We start from the raw sequence: 27,559 nt of genomic DNA on the forward strand, positions 1-27,559 counted from the left end.
TAATGAATTCATTTTTCATTTTACAGGCAGTCAGAGGCAGAACCATCACAATAAGGACAAGACTGACTTATTAGAAGAAAGCTCCCTAGAGCAACCAAATAGCACACTACACTTTAAATCAAATGAGCAGCTATTAACATCAGTTGTATACAATTTATAATGTGGTGTTCTGCTGCCTTGGAGAACTTCCCTAGCAGTAAGATAAGAATTTCAACTTATCTTGTTAACTAACTTTAAAAAATGAAGTGTTCTTAAGATATGAAGCCTTGAATCAAAATGCAGAGAAGAAAAAAAGATAAGTAGCATTTTTTTCATGCAAAACAAATGTCAATACGTAAAACAAATAATGATCAAAATACTTTATTTCCAAACTATACTTAGGTAGAATTTCAGCTATGAAAAACAGCAATCTGATATCCATCTGAAACAAGTGAATCATACAGACTGCATGCTTCGTAGGTAGTGAAAACAACAGCAAACCACATGCTCAACTGAATAGAATAAAGGTATTGATTTAATGTCTATAGAGTAGAGGCGTTCAGTAACAAGAAGAAACTCTATGCTAAAATCTTCATCTTTACTTTTCCTCCCTTCTGACCTCCGTCCATCCAACTTCAACTGTTTCACGGGTGAAATAAGAATCTTTCCTCACTTCTCACATTCTGTTGCTTTTCTCTTGTGGTTGCACAGTCATTAATACCAGGTTTGTATACTGTTAGATTAATCACAAACAAGTTTAATACAGGTCAAGCGCAAGTACACAACTACATTTCTAGTTTATGGGCCACAGTACATACTACAGTTTGTTTACCTTACATTGACTGTGTGTCAAGAGTTAACACATCATCTAGCAGAAAGTGGCATAGACAGTACTTGATATAGCATAAAGGTAACAGGCGCAAAGTGAACATATTAATATATGCAGAAATCACACAAAATTTGAACTAGCAGAACAAGTTTTACAGAGTATTTTTCAATTGTGATAACACATCTCTGACACAGTATAAGATAGTGCCAGATCACTAAATGTGGCATTATTTCCAACACATCAAACACAAACTTCTTCCTTTAAATACTACTTACAGTTTACACAATTGAAAAAGTGTTTCTCCTTTGCTCTGGTGATGATATCAGCCTTGATCACCAGATTCCCCTCTGCTCTGTCAAGTCCTATTATACTGTTCTTGAAGGGTGCAGAAGCTCCTACTCAAACCAGAAAGCAACTTGAAAAAAAGTGAGAATCCTTAAAACAAAAAACTACTTTGTAACAAACTGCATTTGGTACCTAAGAACCACATTGACCTTAGGATTCCTCTCCCATTCCCCTTTCTATATTCCACAGCTATTCTATTCCTGTCATTCTTTTTAAGAGATCATGAGATACTGTGTCATAATCTATGTATCTGTATGTCATTTATTTTTATGCTATATATGATATTCTGCTTGGCCTCCGAACACTAATGCAAGACAAGCATTAATTTATGAAATGCAGAAACAGGGATGTTTTATGTAATTTTACCTGCACTGATGCTAATCATCAGTCCCATCATTTTACATATTCTCAGAGCCCAAACACTCTTTCATAGCACTTCTAATCAATAGTGAGACTATGATATTCTCAGTACAATTTTGAGAATGATTTTTCCTCCAACATGCCTAAAGACAAAAGGAAAGAAATGCTTGGAGTAGATGTAAAAATCCTAAAAGATCTCTGAAAACTGCTGAAGAAGCCAAGTACATATCCTATCCCACTTAAAGCTACATTACAACCTCACTATCTCTCCAGGTCTGTTCAGAAGGAAATATACCTCGCTATGACAGCTGTTATCAACAGAACATGCATTCCACTCAGCAGACAGCCCCAGAGCTTTGGCAGCAACCTGTTTCCAGTTCTCACCCTGGACTAACCTCTGATGGCAGGTGATTATTTCCTCAAATTCTTTTCAGGAGTTTGTTCAGAAGAATAGTATCAGATAGAATACTGAAGAGTTAGTACATTAATTCTCTATTAAGCAACTTATCTGCAACTGAAACGGATCTAGAAAGAGAGACCAAGGTTATGTCAGGTATTAAACCAGATCTTAAAAAACCCAGCATATCCCATACTTTGGGAAAAGCCTGTTCCCCCCGCCCTCGCATGATTTGCACTCAAGCTTAAAACAAACAATAATACTCCAAATAAGCTAAACCATTATCAGAAAAATAACACTGATAACTTTTCAAAACAGAAAATTCTCATTCATGTGTGAGAAACTAGAGTAACTGCAGCCAATCTTATTCTCACATGCTCCCCATAACATTCTTAAAACTCTTACTGCCATTATTTGCAGTTAATCTAGTTAATCTCTGAATTGATTGTATATATAAGAAATGCTAATCAGTTTGTGTAGAGAGAAATTGATTTTTGTTTTCACTTTTTAGATGTAATCATCCCTCCCTCACTGGGTTGTTATTTTCTTCACAGGCAACTGTTACTAGAGAAACTTCTAGCAGCTATAGCAACAAGACCTAACACCTACTGTGTGTCTAAATCCCAAGGTTAACCAAATAGCGGTGGTARTAACTACAGGACCCTGTAATTACAAACAGTGAACTGTACTCATCTACTTAGGGTCTGTGTCCATCCTTTTATCTCTGCCCCCAAGAGGAATTTAACATCAGGAATGTGTCCCACTGATGCTTCTTGTTGGTTTGTAGACCAGAAGACTTAGCTGTGCTGACAGAATCAGAGGACACTTTTTTAAGTTTTTACTGTATAAATAGTCTGTAGTGTATTTTGGGTACTGTGTAGGGTAATTGAATATTATTACTATGGTCTTGTTTCCATGTCTGATTTTATTCCACCCAAGGCAACAACATCAAAAATAGCCTCAAAAGACTATACATGAACCACTGGTACAATGCTGAAAAGGATAAGTTATTGCAATCACATGAACCCATCAAGATTATAATAAATTAGTCTCATTTTGACAATCAGTGTTTTTTTTTTTTTTTTTAATCTCTGCTTGAGAGAACCTGAAGTATGGCTAGGATTTTTAGTTCTCCCCACAAGAAGGAACTGACAAGTAACTATCTAAAAATACCTAAAATTAAAAAACAAATAAAAATAAAATAAATTAATGGCATTTCTAGCTGTAATAAATAATATCTCACTTTAAAGCAGAGATGTCTTGCAGCAAAAATGCAAGTCTTTTGTTCAACAATCCCCAGAAGTGTCTTGAATCCGTTATTGTGGCTCTTGTTAATGAGCAGGAAGACATCTGCTTAACTAGCATGCTACAGAGGCTGAAATCTCTTCCAGGGTATATTCTGTACCTTAGTTTTCCATTCCATTCATGAACAGAAGATCATTGGAGTAACTAAATCTTTACTACTATAGATTGGTGCTGCTTCTTAAGAGTTATTTTCTTTTAAATATTCAAATACATAGCTGTGAGACCTTAGCATGAAAGTTACTTTTTCAGCAAACTGTAATTATATTTAAAAAAATTGATAGCAAGAGATATCAAAACACGAAAACAAGTAAGATTTGATTTCTCTTTGAGTCAATTTCTGAAATCCTCCTATCATGCAGATTTTGTCATGTTAATCTGTCTCTCTTTAAATGGTGTGGATCAAAGCCAAGAGAGAAAGCCACTAACTCTTGTGAAATTAATAGTTTTATTCATAAAGTAGGCTTTTAGATCCAGTCCTGCCAACTTCCATATCAATTATACGACTTCAGATGGGCTTCGGTTCAAGTCTCAAGTGACAGAGTGAAGTGACTGCTATGGTAAGTTTTTTCTTATCACCTCTTGGGCTTCAGTATTGTTGAAGTATTCATTATTTCAGATCAAATTAATAGTGTGCGTGTAAGAACTGATTCAGGTCAAAGTAAAAATTAAATAGAGTATGCATCACTTCCTGACAGAAGGGGGAAATTTTGCTTAATCTATAAAACAACTGATACAAACAGAAGGTAGACTAATACCAACTACTGCTGGTAATTCAATGCAATCATCTTTATGACCATTCCCAAAACAAAACACATCAAAAATTATGTAATTGCCCCTCAGCAAAACTAAGGAAGTGCTGACATCACCTAATGATGGACTCTTAYGCAAAGCCAACATATTTGTCTTGAGGCTAAAGGGACTAGAGACTGGCTACTAGCACTGGCCAACCTGCTGCTCACTCCCTTACACATGATGGCCGCACATCCCTGAGAGGGCTGCAACTTCGCAGATACAGGTGAGCCATGTATTTATGAAAGGTTTATAATGCATACACATATCTTGAATCCTTTATGTTAAACATGCCACTACAAGCAAAAGAATTATTCACATGACTACAGTATCAAGGCAGAGCGTACTCTCTAACTTGCTTTAACTGCTTTTATTTTTTGAATGTTTAGTCAATAAAAAAGATCTTGTACATAACTGGATAGGCGTAAAAAAGGTAAAGAGATGGCTGGAAAGCAAGGGTAAATTGGCACATCCCCCTCCATATAAATGACAATATCATTTCCCATAACTATAGTGCAATTTGCATGTGGAAGTGGATAAAACCTAAAGAACTAGCAGCTGTTTAATAATTTTAATAAAACTCACCTAAAATAAAGATAGGTAATAACTAGGCTTCGGATGTTAGCTGTCTCCTTTAGTCTATTAGATGTATTATTAGATGTATTATTATTTATTTTGTATCTGAATGACCTACCAGACTGAAATCCAGCTCTGACATGCGCTTTACCAAGCTTCAATAATAGACAATTGTAGTTTCACAGTTCCATTTGCTCAAGGATGCAACACGTTAACATGTCACATAAGACACAGATAAAATGGAGGACAAGGATAAATAAGCTATTGGTTACATAACTTCACTATGATAGAGTGGTTCCACTTCCCTTCAAATTGTTTTGATATTTTCTGTTATTTTGAAATAAAATCAGCTATACCTTAACTAACAACTATACAATCACTAATGTGATTGACATCAATGTCAAGAGACTGAAAACATGTATTTGCACTGGCCTCAAACTGAATTTACATTTCATTTGCTTCCCTCTCGGCCCCTAGAAAACCCTACACTTTTGCATGCCTTTAAACTGATAAAATGGTAATTTGTTAATATCTCCGTTTTGTAAAACATGAGTTCTTGAGCTCCGAAGTCATACCATTTTATATGCAACACTTAAGCTAGATATCAAAACATCTGGCTTCCTACAGCAACAGGCACAAACACAAAACAACCTAAATGCCTATGTCAGATTAGTGGCAACCCTGTCATACAACCTAAGCAGTTCTCGCCCCAGCTGGGATGAACCTTCATTTAGGTCACCCTTGAAGCTGTATCTATATTAAACTCTATTGTACCAGCAAATCTTCACAATATGGTATTACATACATACAAAATCTCCTGCCATCAGCATTGGACTAGCTCTCTGATCCCATTTTTACACTTATTGACCACTGTACCTTCATATTAGGCATTTGCATTGCAGTATAGTATCTCAGAAGAGGCTGGAGATGGAAGACACAGCTAATCTGAACAATGAATCATTGTCATGATGTGCCAGGCAGCTGCATCGTGTATGATTAGTCTAGGGAAAACATGCTGATTTCACATTTTGGATCAAAATAAGGCTAAAGCTGGCAAAAGATAACAAAGCAGTTAGTTGTTTCTGAGCATCAACTACTAGACCAAGTGAAGTTGTGCCTTCATCTTTTAAAGACAACGACCTGATGTTAAAAAGTCTGTGCTATGTACTCCTATGGAACATGCTATTTGAGGTATCAGCAGAGTCTGTGCAAATGCAGACAAATACTATGCAAAGCTTGCTGCAAAATCRGGCTGTGCCTGGAGAGACATAATGTAAGGTATATAGCATGAACGTAACAGTTTCAGAAGGTGTCTTGATATAAAGCCTTTAAATTCAGCTGAACAACAAAGGAAAACTCATAAAGCAGGAAATGCATCTCTCCACTTGTCTATTTCAAAAAACAAATAGGAATACAAAAAGCCACATCACAATCGTGGCTATATTAAGTGTCACAACAAAATTATCATCAGAGCAGTTGGAGAGATTTTAGAGCACTTCCTCTAGTACAAAAGCATGTTAATTTTTATTTCAAAGTTCACATATGCCATGTGAACCATAATTTAACCTTTTAATATTCATTATTCATTCTGAAGATATTTTTAGCCCATGTGGAGAACAATATGTTCACTGCATCTCTGTTTTTATTTCTGAACCACAACTACTTTGTTAGTGCTTTTATAATAATTGATGATGCTCCAACAGAAGATGGAATGCCATCTCTGGAAAAAATAAATACCACTTCAGCATAGTACAAGAAATCTTTCATTTTTCCTTTTATTCACAAGCAAGTTCTGCTGTATACAAATGATAGGTAAGACAGAAGGTATACAATGCAAACGCCACTGTAGGATAACAAAAGCCATAGCCTTCTCCCCAGCCTTCTGCTAAAAAGAGCTTTTTCAGAGGATCTTCGCACTACTGGGAAAGGCTTTGCTAAAGAGTTAAGGTCAGTTTGAGACAGGGATGCAAAGATCCATGAAGACATTGAAGGACTTGGGTCTTCTCTCATTTGTTGCTCAAGACTAGTATATTTATCATATAGGAAGTAATTGATATCCTGCACATATATTACTAGTAAAATTCCTGAATCAGCACTTCAGATTCTACAGCAGTTTTAGAAGAAACACTTCCTTTATTCATTTCACTGACAAGATGTGATACATTTTATTTGCAGTCAGGAATCTAATATAGAACTGCTTTATTCAGAGCTTCTTAGTAGAAGATCTTTAACCAATTGTAGATTGCAGAAAAATAACCTTGTAGATAAAGGCAACTCCTTGTACTGTCTCAACAACAAATCACTTTCAGTGCAAAATTTCAAGATACAATCTACTTAGATATTCAAAACATCCACCAAAGTCAAACAGCCAAAGAGTCAAAAAAACACAAGTGTTACAAAGTTTGGGCCAGGTACTTGCAGAATCCAGACCTTCCTAAGAGTTTAGGTAGAAGATCTACCCTTAATATGCAAGTCTCCTACAGACTATACATCATAAATATGTAATGCATTTTAAAATACTATGTCACAAAACTGGCACAAAGTTACAATCAACACACTAGCTGTATTGTAATATGTAGTAACATTACTACTGAACCTAGTTCTACTACAAAGCATGCACATAATCAACTGCCACCTTGTCAGCAAGTGTGGGTGCTTTGTACAGGATTTGCAAACGTATTCAACACTAGCATGATGCTGTTAGATCAACATTAGAGCTTCCATCAATTTCTGTGTGAGCAAGGATGGAATAACTCTGTAGGCATCACTGAACTTCTTTTTCTGGGGCTGCCAGTGACTTCTCCTGTGACTGCAGGCAAGTCACTCCTCTCTGTATCTTGTTCTGTCCAGTTTTAAGTGGGGTTATAGAATGATCTGTTAGGTTGTTGGCTCAAACATATAGTTTGTTAAATAAATGTGTTTCTCATCTCTCTATAAAGTTACTTTATCTCCCCCCCCCCTTTTTTAAACATAATCTTAGAGTAAATCTCAAATACTCAAGCCTGTAGATATAATATTTGGAAAATGGCCTGTGAAGCTCTTAACTGACAAACCTAGATAAAATTTTAGAAGGGAACATCCTAACAACTCTGCAGCTGTCTGGTATTACTCCTCCAGTTTCCATGGATACAACCATTAGGTCACTATAAAACAACCAGCTGAAATTTTGAAATATTATTTCAAATCACCCTTTCTCATGAACATCCTGGATGGCAACAGACATGTTAGAAATCTTGACATTCTTGGATTGAAAGCCCTTCTATAGCTGCAACATTGCTAAATCAAAGATTACATCAGAGAAGAAAGTATGACCTTTTCCTTTTTTTGTTTTAGGTAACATTTACAGTAAAAAAGTTCTTCTACTAACATAGTTTGTTTTGCAACTCCAACAAAAATTCAAAAGGAGCTAGCATTCTTGAAAACAAAATCAGAGAAGAGGCATTTGCTTTTAGGATAATTATAAAAGGTGCTTTCCAAATACACCATCTTTGCTTGGTTTTGGTGATCCAAAAATGTGATACTCCCATGCCTAAAATCTGAATCAAACTAAAACAAAGACTATCAGCTGGAACCTCCCTTTTCCTCTCCCCCCCACCAAGCAAAAAAAAAAAAGAAAAGAAAAAAAACATAAGCATCACCTTTATCAGAAGCTTAAGGAGTAAACTTTACAATACACATGCCTATACGATTCACTGGGAAATACTCAATCCACTGAAGCCAATACTAAGAATAAGCAAGAACAGCTCTAAGTAGGTACTTCTGAAGATGGATGGCAGAACACAACTCTTTAAGAGGAGAAGGGTAAGGGAGAAAAACTGTACAAGGGAGTACAAGCTTTGTCAGCTGTCATCTCCTCTGACATACACTAGGAAATTTCATTTGAACACCTCATTATGCTTTCTGTACCACTGTATAAGCAAATCTAATGCCCTCTATATCTGACAAGGAAACAAGCAATATAATTCAACCTTCCCAAAGACGTAGGAAAACTTAACTAAATTCAAGCAAGGAAGGTTTGTATTCTCTTCTCATCAGAAACGGTTTTCACAGAGATTAATAAATGCTGCAAGGCTTGCCAGGAGAGATTTCTGTGCCAATTTCTTCTATAATTTATTTGAAGCTACAAACAACTTTCTCTCAGAGACTTGATATTAATTATGAATTTCTCTGAGAAGAGCTGATGTGCTCACAAGATCTTTCATGACAGGAGTGTTAGTAATTCTTTCATGGTTTAAAAGAGTTTGTCATTCAGACTTTTTATGAAGACTGAATCTTGAAGATGGCATGCATGGATCTTTGCAAAATGTAGATATGGCTTAGATATGAAAGCCTAGCAAAAGCTTTTATCCAGCCCTTCAGCATTTACTATGACTTTCCAACTTTCATATGTATAAAGCAGCACATTCAGAATGTTTCTGCAGAGCTAATTATCTGTCTTTCACAGGCTAGTAAGTTAGTCCAGTAACAAGCTGATCGATAGCATCTCATTGTTTCTTTAAATTCCCTAGTCTCTCTGCTGTTTTTTGTTGCTCATCTTGTACTTAGCTCTTAGGGTAAGGATCACCTTTATGTTTTTTCTGGCATAATAATCCATAACTAGGGCTCTGAAGGCCACACCCATAAAATACTACACAATTCTCTATTTAGGAAGTATTGAAAGCTAAAGTTCTTGATATTTTGATGGGCTAACAGGCAAGATATGCTACACTAAAGAACATCCAGTACTGATTTGCAGAACAGAGTTTGAAGTTATTAGCACAGCGTGCATACCTTAAGACTAAAGGTCTCATATTGAATTAAGACAAATTCAATTCAGAAGTTATGCTAGACCCACGTATCACAGAAAGGTAATTTAATACTTACGCAAAGTAAGCTTTGTTAATTGTTAGTCTGAGCCACCAAACAGACCAGCAAGACAACATGTATGGTTCATCTCCTGTCCCCCAACCTCCATCCCTCCTCACATATCCATTGACAGAACACACAGCCCAGCAGGCAAAGAGGAGGCAGAGTCAGTAGCTAGCTAGTGCAAAAAGATCCTGCTTCTACTCTTACTTCTCCTCCGGGTCTTAGCACTAAGTGGCTACTCACAGTAGCCCACACAGTTTAAAGATTTTTGCCACCCTTTCCCAAAACTCAAGGTGAAACTTATTTCTCTTGGTATTTACAACTGCAAAATTGGTCCTTGGCCACACTTCTGGGTCCACCATCCTGTTCCATAAAGGCTTCTGCCCAAAGCCTTTGCTCTCCAACTGCACCAAACATTTCCACTGGGTGTGACAAGCAGCCCATCAGAAATTAGAAGCAACTTCCATGAAATGAATAAAAACAGTCCTCTCTCTCTCCACCCAAATTTTAAAGGAAGCTGCAGAAGAGGAGTTAAAGGAGTTGACACATTTTATATAATAATTAAGAATGACTTAGAGAAATGTGAAATCCTAGCTCTGCAGTTACAAATATCATCTGCTTTTAGAGAATAAAGGCTGTTCACCTCTAGAATGGCCTTCCCTATATTCATAGTTAAGGGAAGTTACCAAGTATCAGCAAAAGGAAAATGACATAGAGGACTATGGGATACAAGAAAAAAAACAAACGGAAAAGGACCCAGTTTCATCAGTGCAGCTGCATTTTCTGATCCTGTCCCTGTAGTTTAACCAGGAGAATATTTATCTCTCCTTCTTTTTATAAAGGAGGAGAGCAAGGCCATAGAAAGAGGAGAAATCTATATAAGGGGCTATAAATATTAGTCTAACAGACAACTACTACATTTTCAAGGCTTTCCTTAAAGTTAATTTTCTAGTGTAAATGCTACATAGAGGGAGAGGTAGAGGGTGCATGTACTTATTCATTAGAAATCTGTATGGCAAGGTTTAAAAGAATAAGACCGACATTAATGCAGAGAGTGTCAATGATTCAAGAAGAGAACTGTTGAAGTTAAATGTTTTAAAGACTGAAATAGCATCAAGCTATTCCAGGGAAGCAGTATTTATTTCTGTAAATGCATATACCTTTCCCTGTATAATCCTGCCACACTATGTGTTACTAGCTCATTGTCACTGTAGACTTTACAATTATAGACTGCTGGGGATACTTGGAAGCCCATAAGGATAATTCATCTATCATGGTATGCTAGATTAGAAAATATCCAGGCTACATCAGTTAGATATACGAGAAATTCGAAGCTTAAGTCATGAAAAATTTGTCTGTTTACTTCCAGAGAAGATTTTTCATACTGCATAATATAAAAAGTTAAGGAGGAAAGGAAAAGGAAAGGAAAGGCTGATCAGCAATGGCATTTCCTCATTGGACACACTGCATGTAGACACAGAGATGGTGCTTCTCCAATGCTAACTATGTGACCCAGCAGTGAAATGGGTTTCCACTTCTGTGAAGAACAGCTTGACAGTAGCATTGCATTTGTTCCTTTTTTGATATGTGAACATACAAGAATTGTCTTTATATCTAATGTGAATCTTACTAAATAGTCTTATTGTTGTTTCTATACAAAGTATGATCTATTTTAGACAAAAAATATATAAACCCTATACAAAGAGAGACCAACTATCAGAAACAGGGAAATGCCAACAGCCAAAAAGGTTATTATTCAAATATGCAAATTGCAAAAGCACATTGCAGACATCCTCCACCCAAGCCTTCAGTTTATCACCCTCTCCAGTGTTCTCTTTCCCTCTCTATACATAGTGTGGTTAAAAGCCTTTGCATTTTACCATCTGTGACATAATAGCCACTGCTATAATATTTGGTGTGTGATTTTGGTCTGAACAGCCACTTTCTTTCAGGCAAATCACTCAACATGAAGTTATGATGTTTAAAGACTAATTCCTACCTTTCCATTTGCCTTCTCCGTGCTTCTGTTTAGCTGTTTGGAAAAAGCAGATAATAACATATGCTTCCCTAATGTATTGTAAGATGGAACACTCACAAAGTGCTTGGAGATAAGAAAGCATGATTCCACCAAAACAAGTAAGAAATCCACAGTAATTTCTTCTTCACTTTACACAAAGGCACTAACAGTCAGCAGAAATCAGACCTTTTCCCCAAGAACAGCTGGCCTCTCCAGGAAGAGATTAATTCACTAAATAGAGGCAATCACAGTTTAGAAAACTATAAAGAAAACAAACCTATCCTCAGCCCCAGATTTGATGCATCCCATATGGCAGAATACTCTGCCTACCCTTACAGGTTCACATTTTCTCTGATACAGAACAATTTACAAGTTTGGCCATTTCCTGATAATGTGAAAAATTTTAGGGGAATTAGCAAGGGATCAAAAAAAATTTTTTTTTTGTTTCATAGCTTTCTTTTTTTATTTCTTTTATGCAGATCACATCTAAGTATCAGCAGGCATGAGAGTGTAAGAGCTGCAGTTATCCTGGAAAGACTTTCCTGATTCAAGATACTTGAAGAATTTCAGTCTATTTAGTACTGAAGCCTACATCTGTTGTCAAAATGTTTCTCTTAGATAAATGTTACAGTGGAATCATTTTCAAAGACACATAATATTTCTGAAAGCTTTATCTTAGTACGTTCTCAAAGCACAAAGCAACGATAACGCTGGCAAAGTTTCAAGATTTCAAAACAGAAGATAAGACGCTGTTGAAAAAATCATACGATGAGCTTATGCTCTTCTGCCTTTAAAAAGGCCCACAAACCCCCCAAAACACTATGCTCTGGAACACAAAAAAAAGTCATTAAAACTTAAATTTTGGAGGCCAAAAAAAGTAAATCTAAAGCTCCACGAAAGTACACTGATTAGTTTCCATTGTCTCACAGTACTTTTTCTTGAACTGGGATGCTAAGGCACTAATAGTGGCTCTTTGAACAAATTCCACGTGTATTTAAAGATTTGTTTTATACAGCTTAGTGAGATAAAATTTACATTTTTGTTTCATTTTCTGTTTTCCTCTTCTCAGGTTTGCGTTGTGAAATTTCTACAATACAGTTATGTTAAAGCACAAACAACTAGAAGTTATTTTTACACATATTCTCAATGAAATCTACTGAGAATGAAAAGCGCTCCGGTTTCACAATTTCTATGAAAATATCTTCAGTTACGTAGTCTTCAGTGGAAGCACAGTCAGGTACCCAATAAAAGCATTTAGAAAAATTTACCAGGAATATCTAAACTACCACATAAGTAAGTAAGTAAGTATGTAATAGTAAAATAAGTACATAAGTCCGTAAGAGTAAATTGAAAGGCATTTGAGGAGAAGAAAAAAAAGACTCTTTTAAAAGGGTTTGTGTATGGAAGATAATATATTTGGTGACAAGCTGGAGAAAGAAAGATAAAAATGAGACTACTATAAACTAGCTAGGCCTGCCTCTGATATGCCAAGTATACTCTTCGCTGTTACAAAAATTACATGTCGGAGTGTCATTTTGTTTGGGAAGAACGATAAAAGAAAGCTGATATTCTTAGTACTATGCAATCATGTTATAGGACAGAATATCATGCTACTATCTTCCAGTCCATCCCTCACTTCCCAGGGCTGAGCACCTACAGCACTCTAAAAAGAAGTAACTCAGAAGAACAGATAAATGCCCACTGGCAAGTTGCAGCAGCTCTCCCCTTCATTTGCTGCCTTCTATGAAAACCATTCTTAAGCGGCTAACTGACTCCAGCAAAGTACGGAGATCCTGAGCATTGAATTTAGGTCAGCAAACTCCAGCAGATGGCACAGTGCCTATGAATTAGGTAGATTTAGACCAGTTTGTAAAATGCTGGCACAAGATTTCAAAACTGGGTACACACCAAGATCACTTACACASCTACGCATTGTTTACATTTGAATGTACAATCAGCTTGAGCTGTAACTGAGTCAGATTTATTATTTTATTATGATGCAATCAAACAGGTCACAAGAGATGAACATGGCACACAAACTTTTATTTAGAAAATTATTCAGCAATAGAACCCAACACTCCACAAACAATTAATTCTAGGACCAATCTCCTCAAGGATTCTCCTATGCTGTTAAGTTACTAGCTGGTCATGCCTTCAAAATGTCAATTCATTGGTTTTACTCCCAGCTTTATTCTAGCTGCAAAAAGTCCCTGGTTTTGGAAGTGTGTAAACAAACTTTATTTATGGATGCTTCACAAACATTCCTGTTAAAGCAAATAACACTACTACAGTAAAGATCATTGATGGGCACATATTTCTTAGAGTGTCTCTAACTCTAGACTTTTAAAGTTAAATGAAGAAAAAGTTAAAGCTCATCCATGAAAGATATACAATCAATGACCCCACCAATAAAAATTTTTTATTTCTCTTTACATGGGCTACTGCTGATATGTAAAATGGGCAAATATAGCTACTGGCTCTACAGACATCCATGTGATTTAAAACTAGTCAGTACAATCCACATACTGCTGTTACAGGGAGATATGCAACATGTGAGTTCCAACTTATTCCCGCTACAGTTCGGCTACAATCAGCATGAACTGCATGGATTTTGGCCCTTTCCACCATTAAGATTAACACGCAAGATCTACAACACTATCAGATAAAAGGTATTCATATTCAAGTAGCTTAAATAAGCACTTTGTTTACTTACTGGTTTATCACACTTCTGTGTGGGCAACAAGTTAATGGAAATTAAGAGATCTTGAATCTACAAATTGGAAAAACATGAGGTTTTGCATCATTACAGAGGAGATAATGGTGGAGACTGAAACAGGTATTATCACAAAATATGAAGGCACAGAAGTATTTTTCCACTAGTAAATGGGCGTAACAGAAAATGAGTAAAAAAGTATATACTGTGAGGATGAAACAAACTAAGTGAGGAAAAAAACGCCACACTGAACCAAACAAAATAAAAAACAAATCTCCTTGCACAAAAACTAGCATTCAACTCAGTGAAGTTATTTTTAAGAAGAAATAGAACACCAGAAGTCTCCTTCCACTATGAAACTTTTATTCTTTCCTTGTTATTTGCTACATATAGTTGATAAAAGCAAGTGGAGATTGGCAGCCAGACTAACAGGTTAGTTTTCCAAAAAGGGGGAAAAAAAAAAAAAAAAAGTGGAGATATCACACAATAGTAAAAAGCTAACAATAACTGTGAAGAAAAATGCCACAAGTGATGCATTATCTGCACACAGAACATACTATACCTTTACTACATAGTCAACATTTTCTTCTCATTTAAACAAGCATCTTTCATACCTTGGTAGAGTCAGAGAAACTTCCTGAAGACTGACAAAGATACTATCTGTGTTAAAAACAACTAAAACAAACAAGACAGTAATAATTCAAATCAGTAAACAGATGAGCTTGATCCCTCATAGACAGAACACTGAGATAATGTCATTAAAAAAGGCTTTTTTATTATTGATTATGACATAATATACAATAAAGACAACTTGCAACTTGCAAAGTGTTTAACATTTGAGCAAAGTAAAAAAGTAGAGGAAAGGGAGCTGCCACAACTATACCAGATAAGCACATACACACATTCTGGCTTATCGTTCAAAAACTAAGCGACATATTTAGAGTATGGACAAAGTCTTCCAACTAATTTGGAGTTTTATGCACAATGTAGAGTGTGAATGCTTTTCTTTGCAGATGCAGTTCTGCCTTACTTCTGGGAGTAACTACAACACCCCAGCAGCTGCTTTGTGCCCCAAGCTGGTGTATCTTTCTCTCACAAACTACAGAATTGACCTTGAAAGGAGAGTAGCCTAGTACCTCCAGAAAAGAATTCCACATAAAGGAGAGTCAGAGGGAGCCATTAAATTTCCACAGAAGAGATTGAGGGAGAAAAAGGCTACTCCATCTCATTTAATAGTATCATTATTGGATCTATCTGATTCCTCCTTTTTCCCCACCTTTCATTCTTAGCCTCAGGTCTCTCTGTTGTTCTTAGGCAGATCTGTCTTCCAGACATTCCTCTCTACAAATGCATCCATAAATTGTATGTGCATAGAAACTTTAGACTGGTGGGTCAAGGAAAAAGCAGGTACCTCGGAATTACAGGCTCATACTCTCTCTCCCAAGGGAAATTCACGAAAATGCCATCCAGAAGCATGTGAAATTTGTACAATGCTCCTTGCAGGATATACCAAAACAGGCAAGCCATATGAAAGAATGAGATACTCATTAGAAAACCAGCTGCATCAAATGAGAATTTCTCAGGCTGACAAGGAATTGTTTTAGTACATCATATACCAGCTTCAGGACAAATTCAGTTCATAAATAAATACAACGAACAAGTATAACCTAGCATTTTTCTACAGTGGTTCTGAAAAAAGAAAGAAGTGTCTCATTTAATAGATGAAGAATTGAAAACACAACAAAGAAAAATGCAATAGGATTTAAAAGATTTGGGTCTAAAATACTTTTGTTTCAAAAACAGCTATTGAACAAAAACTAGGAAATATGGTATTTGACATGCTGTAGACTCTGGAAGACTAATAGTATGTATGCATGAAACAAAAAACAGCCAAGATATTTAAAAAAACATTAGAAAAAAAGTAGAACAAACAACTAAGTTGTTTCTACAGCTGCAATTGTTAGAAAGGTGACGATATCTTGCATAATAGATGAAATTGTAGCATATGATTATAAAAGCAGTACCAGGTCAGAAGAATCATCTAAGTTCTAAGTAAAGTTTTCTGGATTCATTGTTTTTTAATTCTAAACTGACATGACTTAAAATACAGTAATCTATTTTAATTCTAACTCTAAATAAAACTACTATACTAAATAATAGTAAAAAGGGAAAAGATGATTACGTGATCAGATTTTTAGAAGTGACCTGCCAGTAGACACATCATATCAAATATCAACCTCAAGTATACCATCCAAAAAAGCTGCTTCACTTGGAGGGTGCATTACTCCATAACTTACAGAGCCCCAGTTCTAAAAGTGTAATTTACAGAAGTAGCAATTTACTATAGCGTTTCAAAGTCATGACAAACAGAAACAATTGCTAAACATTCACAAACTAGCATTAAACAAAAACTTCTGGCAAGCTAGTCCATTCAGAAAGCAATAAATGGAATAATCTTGGAAAATAAGTTTATAAGGGAGATGATTTACAAGTACAGATGATTAAAAAGATTTCCTCTTCAGAAGTGAAAAACAGTAACCTAGATTTAAGCAAAATATCTCCAAAATGTACTAGCATGTCAGACACTACATTTCTCTAATACTTTCAGGACTGTTGGATAAAAGTGGCAACATCTTAGAGGGAGCTGGCTGAAGAGGTGCCTGAAGAGAGCTTACAGACTTACAGCCATTCTTCACTGAAACATTCTGCTGCTTTAACCACATAAGTACAGCTGAAACAACAATAACCAAAAGAGTCACCCTCTCTATCCTCTAAAACGGGTGCAATAACACTGGTACAAGAAGCCCCATACCAGCACAGCTTGTGTACAATAGTTTCTGGTCCCTTAGCAGAATAGATTTGGTTACACTGCTCTAGGTGACCAAGTTACCACTCTGAATGAGTTACTCCAACTGTGCCAAACACAACATTTTTTTTTAGCCCATCTGAAGTGGTAAGCAGAATGTATTATAAGCATGTCTGTGGTCAGTTACTGTGAAACAACTAACTGTCAGTAACTTGTAGGCTAATATTTTGTAATCACCGTGGATTACATGACCATGCTCTCCACATAATAGATGAGTTGTCCCTCAAATTGACAGAACTATAGCAGTTCGTTTTTTCTTTTAAAATCCACTCCTAACCAAAATATGTACATTGATAACTCCGCCTTAGAGACATAAATAGGAGGCAAATAGTAACTCTCCCTTTAACACTACTGGAACAAAATACTGTATGATTACTTGCATTGAGTAGTACTTGATGTAAAGAGCAGAAAAACAGTTCTGTTGACTTCAGCAGAACTATTTCCATACTAAGAACCTCCTCTCCATCAAGAAGAGTATCAAAATGCTTTGTGAGAATTTACATTAATTCTTTTCCAGGTCTGATGAAGCTTTAGATTTGATTTCCCAGATGATGTGTAATGCCAGTTTGCATCAGGCGCCATTATGTAACAGAATGGGACTGACATAATCCAAACTGACTTGACAGGACCTGAGCTGTCATCTGTGAAATCTGAAATAGTAATTTTCTTATGATGCACTAACATAAATCACCTTTTAAAGCAGCTTCACTTTCAATATTTAAAGAAGAACTATCTAATATAATACGTCATTGACACCTTAGTTCTCTAAGCAGTCTGATTCCTTTACCTTCATGGGTATTCCCATACACAGGGGTGTACACATTTCATACCAGTATTACCAATATTTTTGTTCCACATATTACTTCATGCTTTCTCCAAGGCAGAGTATCTATCAATACACATCAACAACATCAATTGCAGAAGTGGCATTTAATTAAGAACAGATTTATACCTTTTTTACTCTATTGTGACCAAGTATTTAGACATCAGTGTCATAATGAGTAGAATAAAAAAAAAGGCTTATTAGTTTTGGAAAAGAAAAAAACAAGCCAATAGTTTTTCCTAAGACCTGTGTGCCTACATTTATAGTTAATGTGATTATAGTCATGAAACTCATAAAAAAGGACCTAAACACTTACCCAAGATGCAATACATGCATGCAAGATTTTGACTTGCATTTTCATCTCTACACATTGCTAGACAGCTCTTAATCTGTCATCAACTTCTACTGAGGATGGTGAAGCTGACCACTTCAGTGGCCAGTAAACTATGACAGGAATCAGCTTTGGCATTGAAGATGAAGTACCATATAATTTCACAATAAAAATACAAAGATTCAACAGGATTATTTCTCTGTAGATTCATTACACTTTAAGATTCTGGTGAGTCAGTTTCATCTGATTTAGTGAGCTGATTTAGCTCCTCACGCTCAATGCCAAACACAACACAAAGCAGGAGGCAGCACTACTCTTCCTGTCAGCAAACCACCAGATCAGTTTAGACAAGTGAAACGTAGAGCAAAGGGAAGGGAAAAGAGACCTCAGTGGATGGCGACACTGACTTACACTGTGCATTAAGCTCCCGCCTTATGAGTAAACAGGCATGAAACTCAATCACTTAGGACAATCTTCATAAAAAGTAAGAATAATTAAGAGGAAAATATCAAAGACAAGAAAATATGATGGTTAAATGGGAAATAAGTAGTATAAAAAAATGAAGTAACAACAACCAGATACCAAAAAAAAGGGGGGAAACTTAAGCAAAAATTGTATTTAAAAAATGAAGTTATTGGCAGATGTGCTATCTAAAAAATTCCAAATGATCATGTTTCTCGGCAGCTCTCAGATATATTGGTTCAAATCCACACTACTTAAAAATATACTAGTATGACATAATGAACATGTCAAAGCAGTGCATTTTGTGGGACTCACAGTTACTTACTTTAAAAGTGAGTAACAATACTTCTTTCAACTTTATACGTATGATAAATATTTAACGACTCTGCCATCCTTCTATTCTTGTGCAATATGGCTCATTGATATGTCTCAGCATATTCCATTTACAACTGTAGTCAGTCCACAGAGATCAGCTTTTCATGTTTAGTTCCTGTCATGTTTTCCTTATTCTTGACATGAATCATAAAATCCCATCTAACTTCTAACCTCATTGCATCAAAAAGTAATCTTTGATCTTCCTCCTGTGGGCTTCTCTCACTATCAAAATATTTGACGCTAAAACACTTTTCGCATTGGCAATGTTCTCCAAAATCCTCTTGACTACCTGAAAAGGCACAACTGAATTGATTGTTTTGACAGAATATAGGTGGTATGATATTTGAGCAAAGTGTTCAGTAAATAGAGATCTGTTGAACCTGGGTGTTACAATACTAAATTCACAAAGATGTTTTGAAATCAATCTGTAAAAGCCAGTAATCTGGGAAGCTATCCCCAGAGCACTGCTTAGTGTTCTACAACACAGGAAACTGCTTCTGGCATCTTCTCCCTGGGGTTTAACTGCTCTTGGCATACTGCTTCCACATGTGGTCAGAACCCTTTTGCTACCTATGATCTGAAAGCACAAATCTTTGAGTTTTACCTTGCTTTAATATTTCTTCACTTTTCTTGACAAAGCTTCAGTAAACCGTATAGGCTACATCAACCACAGAGCTTTTTGGTAAAATATGACAATTGAGGTGAAATCTCACAAGTTTTTTCACTCAATCCCCAAACACAAATTGGCCTCCAGTTTAAAACCAGAAAAGAACAGTTGGAATGACAGAATACTCTTTCCAAACCTTTTCAAGTTATTTAGGCACAGAGCCTCAAGGAAAAAAAAAAAAAAAGACAGTAAGAATTAGGTGTTGAAGCACCATTTTCAAAAGTGATACAGACTTCTATTACTCACATCCTTGTAGATATTCAGTCTCCAAAATTAAATGATTTTGAAAATTTTATGCATCAACATAGTCTACTTAATTTCTGTACTTCATAGATACATGCTACAACTAAAACAGTCTGTGTCTTCTCTTCTGAGTATCTCTTTCCTGCATATCAGTGAAAGCTGTAAGAATGATTCCCTTGTATTTACCTTAAATTTTCTGGCAGCATCCCAAATGACTTCATAGGAAAAGCATTCAGTACCAGAGTGACCAGAGTGACCAGGTAATAGCTGGTCCAGAAATACTCTGCTTCCTCTGAAGCTATGCTATTGACAGAGGATGGAAATACATCGCAAAAACCTACTATTTAGTGAAGGCTGACACTATTACATCTCTAGCCTATGCATCAGGGACTTTGTTCTCCCTAGTGACAGGCGTAATTCCATACCATACGGCAGTCATGGTTTATAAGAACAGGAAATTTTATACAGTCCCTCTAAGCTCTTATAAACATTCCCTTATCCAAGAAGTATGTGACAAATAAAATCGACAACAATGTACTTAGCTGGTAAAACACCAATCTACAGTCATTTTACTCATCCCAGTAGATATCTTACCCACCACATCATCACATCATTATAGTATTGGCTATGAAGGTACAAGCTTAGCAATTAGTAACACTCTTAAAAATGTTGCCCTATTCAGCATCCTTTGCTGTCACCAATGTGCTGATTCTCAGTACAATGAGCCCAAATGAGAGTTATCCTTCTCTTAGGCAGAGCTTCTAATTCCTACTTTACTGATGCACTACGTTATTGAACACTGGATACAAATTAAGCATCTGTGAATCAGTTCAGGTGCAAAAGAAAAGACCTCCGTTACTGCTCTAGATCCCCAAGTCATGTCTTCAAGATTAAAATAGTTTTGATTAGTATTTAGTTTCACACCCCTCTGCACTTCCGGTATTTATGAAATCACTGTATTTCTAGATCAAAATAAAAGGAGATGTCAAACAACTTTTTTTTAAAAAAGTGTATTTTCCCGTAACAACCAGCACATTCAAGAACACCAACTACAGAACAGAATTTTTAAATAGCTTCTGAAACTGTTCTCATTGCAGCAATTTTATGTGATGGATATATTTTTATATTAAGTAATTTCCCCACTTCTCTCAGGCACTGGGAAAAGGTCTTAACAAAGGAGAGGCTTTAAAATCTGAGGTTTAGAGCTTTGGTTTCATTTTGAGAAACTGCTTAACAGAACCTCTGAATAGTATGTTTTCAGGTGGAACACTCAAAACAATTGTCACTCCCTAACATAATACTTACGTTCTCCCTTCATCATCTTATTACCTTGCATTAACACAGTTCTCATTTAACAAATAAAATACTCCAACAAACAAAAGGTGCTAAGGGACAGTATATGATCAAGACACTACTACAGATAGAATTTGCATGCATGGTACAGATCAGAAAAGCTGAAAATAAAGGTCAATAAAAGCAACGCAGACTACAGTGCACAAATGATTAAATAAGATTAAATAAGCATTTTCTCAAATCCTTGTTTCACAATTTTATTTTTGTAGTCTTAATACTATTACTTCAAAGTAAAGAAATCAAAGAGTTGCTTTTATTTCCACAGGAGAGGCCTGCTCAAGAAGTAAGCTTGAAATTACATTACTGAATTTTACCATACAGTTAAAAATTACACTACGCATGTGAGCATGACCTACTAATATCTTGATACAGCATTTCAGCTCTATTAGTAGCATTAGCATGAAATTTGACTAATGCTTTATACACAACAGGTCTGAGGTCAATGGAAGAATTTCTCCCAATCAGAATGTGCTTTAAGTCACACTCATTGTGCCTTGGGAGGTACTGTAGAGGTGTTACATCTGAGTACAGGGAACTTGAAGGGGCTTCCTAGAAATAAGCTGATTCTCTTCTAAACACATCGCAATATGAGAACTGCTAAAAGCTGCCTTTAAAAGCTGTTACTGTATTTCTTCCTTCACTTTTGCAACTTAGAAAGTTAAAAGAAATAGTCAAATAACCTACTAGATAGTTTCAGATAGTCTGAAAACCAAAACATATTAGTAACAGCATTTAGCCTGAAAGAAAATCATATTTCAAAAATGAATTTAACCTTCATTTTACTGCACCATACTAATCCTTCATTTTGCAAAGTTCTTAAATCAGGATATTTATTACCAAGTAATATCCTTCTTTTAAGACATCTTTTCTCCTCTGAGCCTAAAGCAATGCTATGTACATGCACACAGAAAGGGAAATGGACATTTTCTGTCCACAACAGAGAAGCTATGGATTTTATTTTTAATCTACCAAAGAGGACTCACTGCAGAGAGGCCTCCAGAGCTAGCATGCAGATCTCCCTAAAACACATACGAAAGTAAAGGTATGATCATTAATATCATTGCAGAGAGCCAAACAGTTTTTTTTAAAAATAAAAGGTTTGTTCCCTTGTGAAAAACTTAAGCTATTCAAATAAAACATGATGAAAGTAAATTTTTATATTCTTTTTTCTTTAAAAAAGGACAATTCCTATTGCAAATTGATTAAAAGTTTACTGATCACTAGTAGCTCACATATTAACATTATTATTACCTCAATTTCATGAAATAACAGTATTTCATAGATTCTGCACATATAGTTTTAAAGACACATTTAGATTTTGAAAGCTTCAGTTAGAATATGATGGGGTCAAACACCTCTGGCAAAATGACTGGGAAATAGGACCGCTTAGACTTGCACATAGTTTGCATTAGAAAACAATTTGTTACTCTGCATTGTTCCTTAAGTCATCATAATTCTGGATTGGTATTTCATAGCCAGAGGACTCTTAAGCTTAGAGATCACTTCTTATGCAGTACTTTGGCAAGCAATTGTTGCAAATGTGACAAGACAGAAGAATTATTTGCACTTCTGGAGTAGATAAATGACAAAATGCAAGGTACAGCAATACTAGAAGGGCAAACATAGCCAGGAGGCATTATAACTAAGGGTTAGAGGCTATCGAGTTTGAACAAACTTGTATCACTTGAATTATTTGTACCTCAATTTGGAACACAAACAAAGCAGTGAGTGACAGTAAGCAAGAGATGTGGGGCTTATAATGCAGAACTGAACTAAGATCACTAAATCAATTTCAGAGAACTGCATTTTGCCATATATTAAGACCTGGTAAACTGAAAGAACAAAGGAACAATTCCTTCAACTATTCCTGTTAACAATTCCTTCAACTATTTCACTTACCAACAGTAAAGATGCTGTAAAAATGTGTACTGACATTGATAGCTCATAAAAAGTTAGTTAAAGCATCAGGAAATAAAACTCCAAAATTAGTCCTGAAAAAAACTGCAGGTGTCAAACTGCTATTCACAGACTGAGAGGATGGAATATTTTAGAATTAAAGATTGACATATATCATCTATGAAGAGATAAGAGGAGAAATATGCAGTTAACTCAAAAAATACTCAGCAAAATAACTGTTACATACATCTTCATAGYTTTGTTAACCTTTTCACAGCACTTCAGGTTTGGTGGTTTCTGCTAGTGTCACGTTACCTCTACTACAGAGCTAGAAGCTTTCCTAAAGCTATGAGGTTCTCTCTCTTGTTTTATTTCTTTGTTCTTTCCACAACATTATTCCTAGCTATCACTTAAAAATTTGTGCAATATTTTAGAAAAATGTCTCCACCTTTCCAGGTCACAGGAACACAAAAACATTCAGCCAAATAAACACCTGCAGCACACTTGTTTTTTTGTTTCTTTTCCCTAGCTGCACTCATCTGAAAAGTTATGGATTGCACTTCAATCAGTAGCCTCCATAAAAACTTGCTCTTCTGCAGCTGTTTTTCATCATGTACATCATACACATTTTAAAATACAATCTTGCATATGCACAACATTTTCTTAAATTTTGAGATGCTCAGGGTTTTTTTAAAACTAGGATCACAAGCTAATGCAAGAAAGACACAGCCAGCAACAGACATGTCTGCACACTTGGAGATGGAAGGCATAGATCTGCCACATCCAAGAATATTTACTACAGGTATATATTGCCATAGGTATGCAGCTGCACGAAGCAGTGTAACTGCTGGCCCATAACTAGTCAATCTGGCATTCTCTTTTGAAAAGAGTAGGTATTTTGTATCATTCCCACTATGACACCTAAAGAAAAAAGAAATCAACCCCCACAGGCAGCTACAAATGCTCTGTCCCATTCACAGCATACATTTGACAGAACAGTCACCCATAACAGAACATGAGGAAAATTAGAGATGCTCAGCAGAAGAAGAAAAATAATCTACTTCAGGAGAAGCTTACCAATGCGGAGTTCCAACCAAGAGCATCAAAATCATCACTACCCGCACATTAGAAAAAGTGGCCTCCACATGCCAAATGCTATATAACATTTCTTTTGTTCAGATTAGTCCCGCACCTTAAATGACCACACCGTTTTGCATTCTCCATCCTCTACACAAGTAAAAAGACAGTCCTTACTCAGTTAAGAGGCTAATTCTTCTACTTCATTACCTCCCTTAACTTCCATCTTCTAACACAAGAAGCTTTGAGCAGCTGTATCTCAGTTCTCTATGAGTATCCACTTTATTTCATTGGAAACTGCTGTTCAAAAGAGAGCATGTGAGAGAGCTCAAAATCATCAGCTGTCAGTTACCTCAGAAAGCTCACAAGCAATGCAAAGCTTTGTCCTCTTCAGAGCTAGAATTCTAGTACTTTACCAAGCAGTAAATAATACCCCTGGGATCTGATTTGGATTGGTTTGATAAGTCTTTTAAGAAGTAGTTGGCAAGATATCTTACTAAATCTCTACTGTTTTCAGAGCTTCAATGAAAAATCTTTATGTTTGCATCACCCAGAAACTAAACAAGCTACATGGTATTAGATTAAGGCCAGGTAGCCACAAGGCAGAGAGGAAAATCAGACAAACTTTAAAAAACAAACACACCCACAAACTCACAAACATAACACATACAATCACTAGAACAGACGTGACACACCCAGTGTCATATGTAAGCACACTTCACATGCTCAGGTGCAATATTTAGAGTGGAAATTTTTATAGCAGAAATAGATAAAGAAACTTAGCATGATACATACCCCACAACAGCAATTTTTTGAATGACCTCAGGAGATGCAAAATAGCTCAGGAATTTTCAAGTAAAATCCTTAAATCATCACTAATTCAAGTTTCGCCCAAGTTCTAACTTTAAAATACCACCTGACAAGCAAACTAATAACTTGTGAGTATAAATATGAGTTATTCTTAAAGGGAATATTCAGGTTTATCTTGCCCTAAATGAGCCATTAGGATGCACAGTCTGACCTACCACTTAAAATTACTGAGAAAATAAGAAAGTAATATCCTTCCACTGTTATTTAATATTTTCTCCACCTCAGAAAAAACTAAAGAACTGTGCTACTAGATAATTCAGACAACACCAGATTCCCCCTGTCCCATTTATGTATCCTTACTTTGCCTTTATGATTAGCTTTATTGACAAGGGAAAGTATAATTTTCACCATTACTATTTCCAATTGCAATTTCACTGATGAAGGAACTGATCAGCGAAGTGTGATCTTCCTCCTCCTTCTCATGTGAAAACAAAGGTTTGATGAAAGTGAACACACTGTATTCAGAAACATAGATAGCTCTATGCTTTCAAAAATTTAAATCTAAAGCTGGTTCTCTACCAGGTTACAAATTCTCTCTTTCACTCTCCCTGTTGCAATCACTCACCACTTCTCAGTCTCTCTGTAGTCTCAAGTTAAAGAGCAAGCTGATGTCTTTTCAAGTTGTTACTCACCAGACAGTAAGAGGTTACATAGAAGTCTGCAGCTCTTGTCAGTAAACTACTTATAATACTGCACAGGCCACTCCACAGGCATGGTGATACCAGCCTACTTTGACTTTGTTCAAAATAAGGATCAGAAGTCCTTAGTTGTTACTAGCAGATGAACAACTAGGCACGCTGGCTGTATAAAGACTGATTAATACTCTGATTAATCATTAAGAAAAAACATATTCTTGAAGATAGGAACACTTATTTTTGCTTTCACATTATGAAGCAAAGTTTTCATCCTTAATTTCACTCAACTGTATTTGCTTTAATGGAATTGTGTGCTCAGACCTCATGACCTGACATTTGTCCTTATATTTAGGGGTAGTTTCTATAAAAATGAAAAGAAATGCAAAAGATTGAAATTTATCTGCTTTAGATTAAAACTGACATCTATAAACTGACGCAGTAGCTTTTATAAATCATTGAGACAAAAAAGTAAAACAACAGCTTTAGATTTCCTGAAATGATCATTTATGCATGCAAGCAACAAAAGTTTAAAAAGCTTGTTTCTGGACATCTCTGTTATAGCAGAAAGGTAACATTCCTTAAACAAAATTTAATGGCGCCCTTCCAGATGTATAACAACTTTGTCCACCCCACTATCCTCCTCAGAAGAAACTCATTTCCTCTAAATGATACAATATTTCTGTTAATACTGTAATATTTATTACGCAGTACTTCTACTAATTTAGTTCCTGAAATATGACAATCTGTATTATTTACATTCTGAAAGTTTCAACTACCTAGAGTCAAGTATTCAAAACCTGCTATGCAAAATATGAAAAAGAATCTCATTGCTGAAACAAAAATCATTTCTGGCAGTCTTGTCTTCTGAAATTCCAATTAAAAATTCAAAAGGAATACCTTGTGATAACTATCAGTACCATTTTCCTGCCAGCACTTACCAAAACAAAAAAAAACTAACACTCCCAGGAACTATGGACACAGCATGGCAGTAATATTGTTTTAGAAATAAGAAGGTATTGCCTGTCATGGAGAAACAGGCAGTTGTGGAGGATCACTGAATCCAAACCACCTAGCTTCATACAGAAGTCAAATGAATAATACTTCATCCTTGGAAGAGGTAGGCAGGTGAACAATTAACTCTGATGTTCTCCCTTCCTTTGATGAGGCATCAACGGTTTCTCACAGGTCTGTAAAAAACATTTACTCTCCCAACATAAATGGCAGCAATGATGTTTCAAACAAGGTAGACCCATTTGTAAGCTCCCAATTCTGTATCAGAAAGACTGATTCAAGTTATCTCATTATCATCATATTGCAGGAATAGTTCAATTAAATTAAAACAAGTATCCTTGCTTCAGAGCAATCTGAATCATCAAACATGAAAAATGAGATTTTAAAATTCATCTGAGGAGGACTTTTTTTTTTTTTTTTTTTTAATCATCTATACAAATTCTGCGACTGAATATAAGATGCCACTGCTTTCTTCCAATAAGAACGGCCAGGGCTTCTGTGCGTGGCCATTGGCATGCCTTCAGTATACTTCTACCATGCTTACTGATCATGTATATTATATTCAGGTAGATAAATAGCTATAGTTAAGTATGCTTATCAGTATTAGGAGTGACACAAGCACCAAAAGGTCCTCCATGCTGAAAGCAGCTCTAGACAGGACAGAAGCAGTGCTTTGAGTTGTATATCAAACTTCACTGAATGCAGTCTTAAGCTTAGGTATTTATATGTTGTCTAAAGCTCATTTTCCACCTGCATCTCTTATCTCTTCTTTGTGACTCTCAGTCAAAGCAC

This window comes from Rhea americana, unplaced genomic scaffold, assembly GCF_003343005.1.
Source record: "Rhea americana isolate MKP2758 unplaced genomic scaffold, rheAme1 scaffold_20, whole genome shotgun sequence".
In the NCBI taxonomy this organism is placed as follows: Eukaryota; Metazoa; Chordata; class Aves; order Rheiformes; family Rheidae; genus Rhea; species Rhea americana.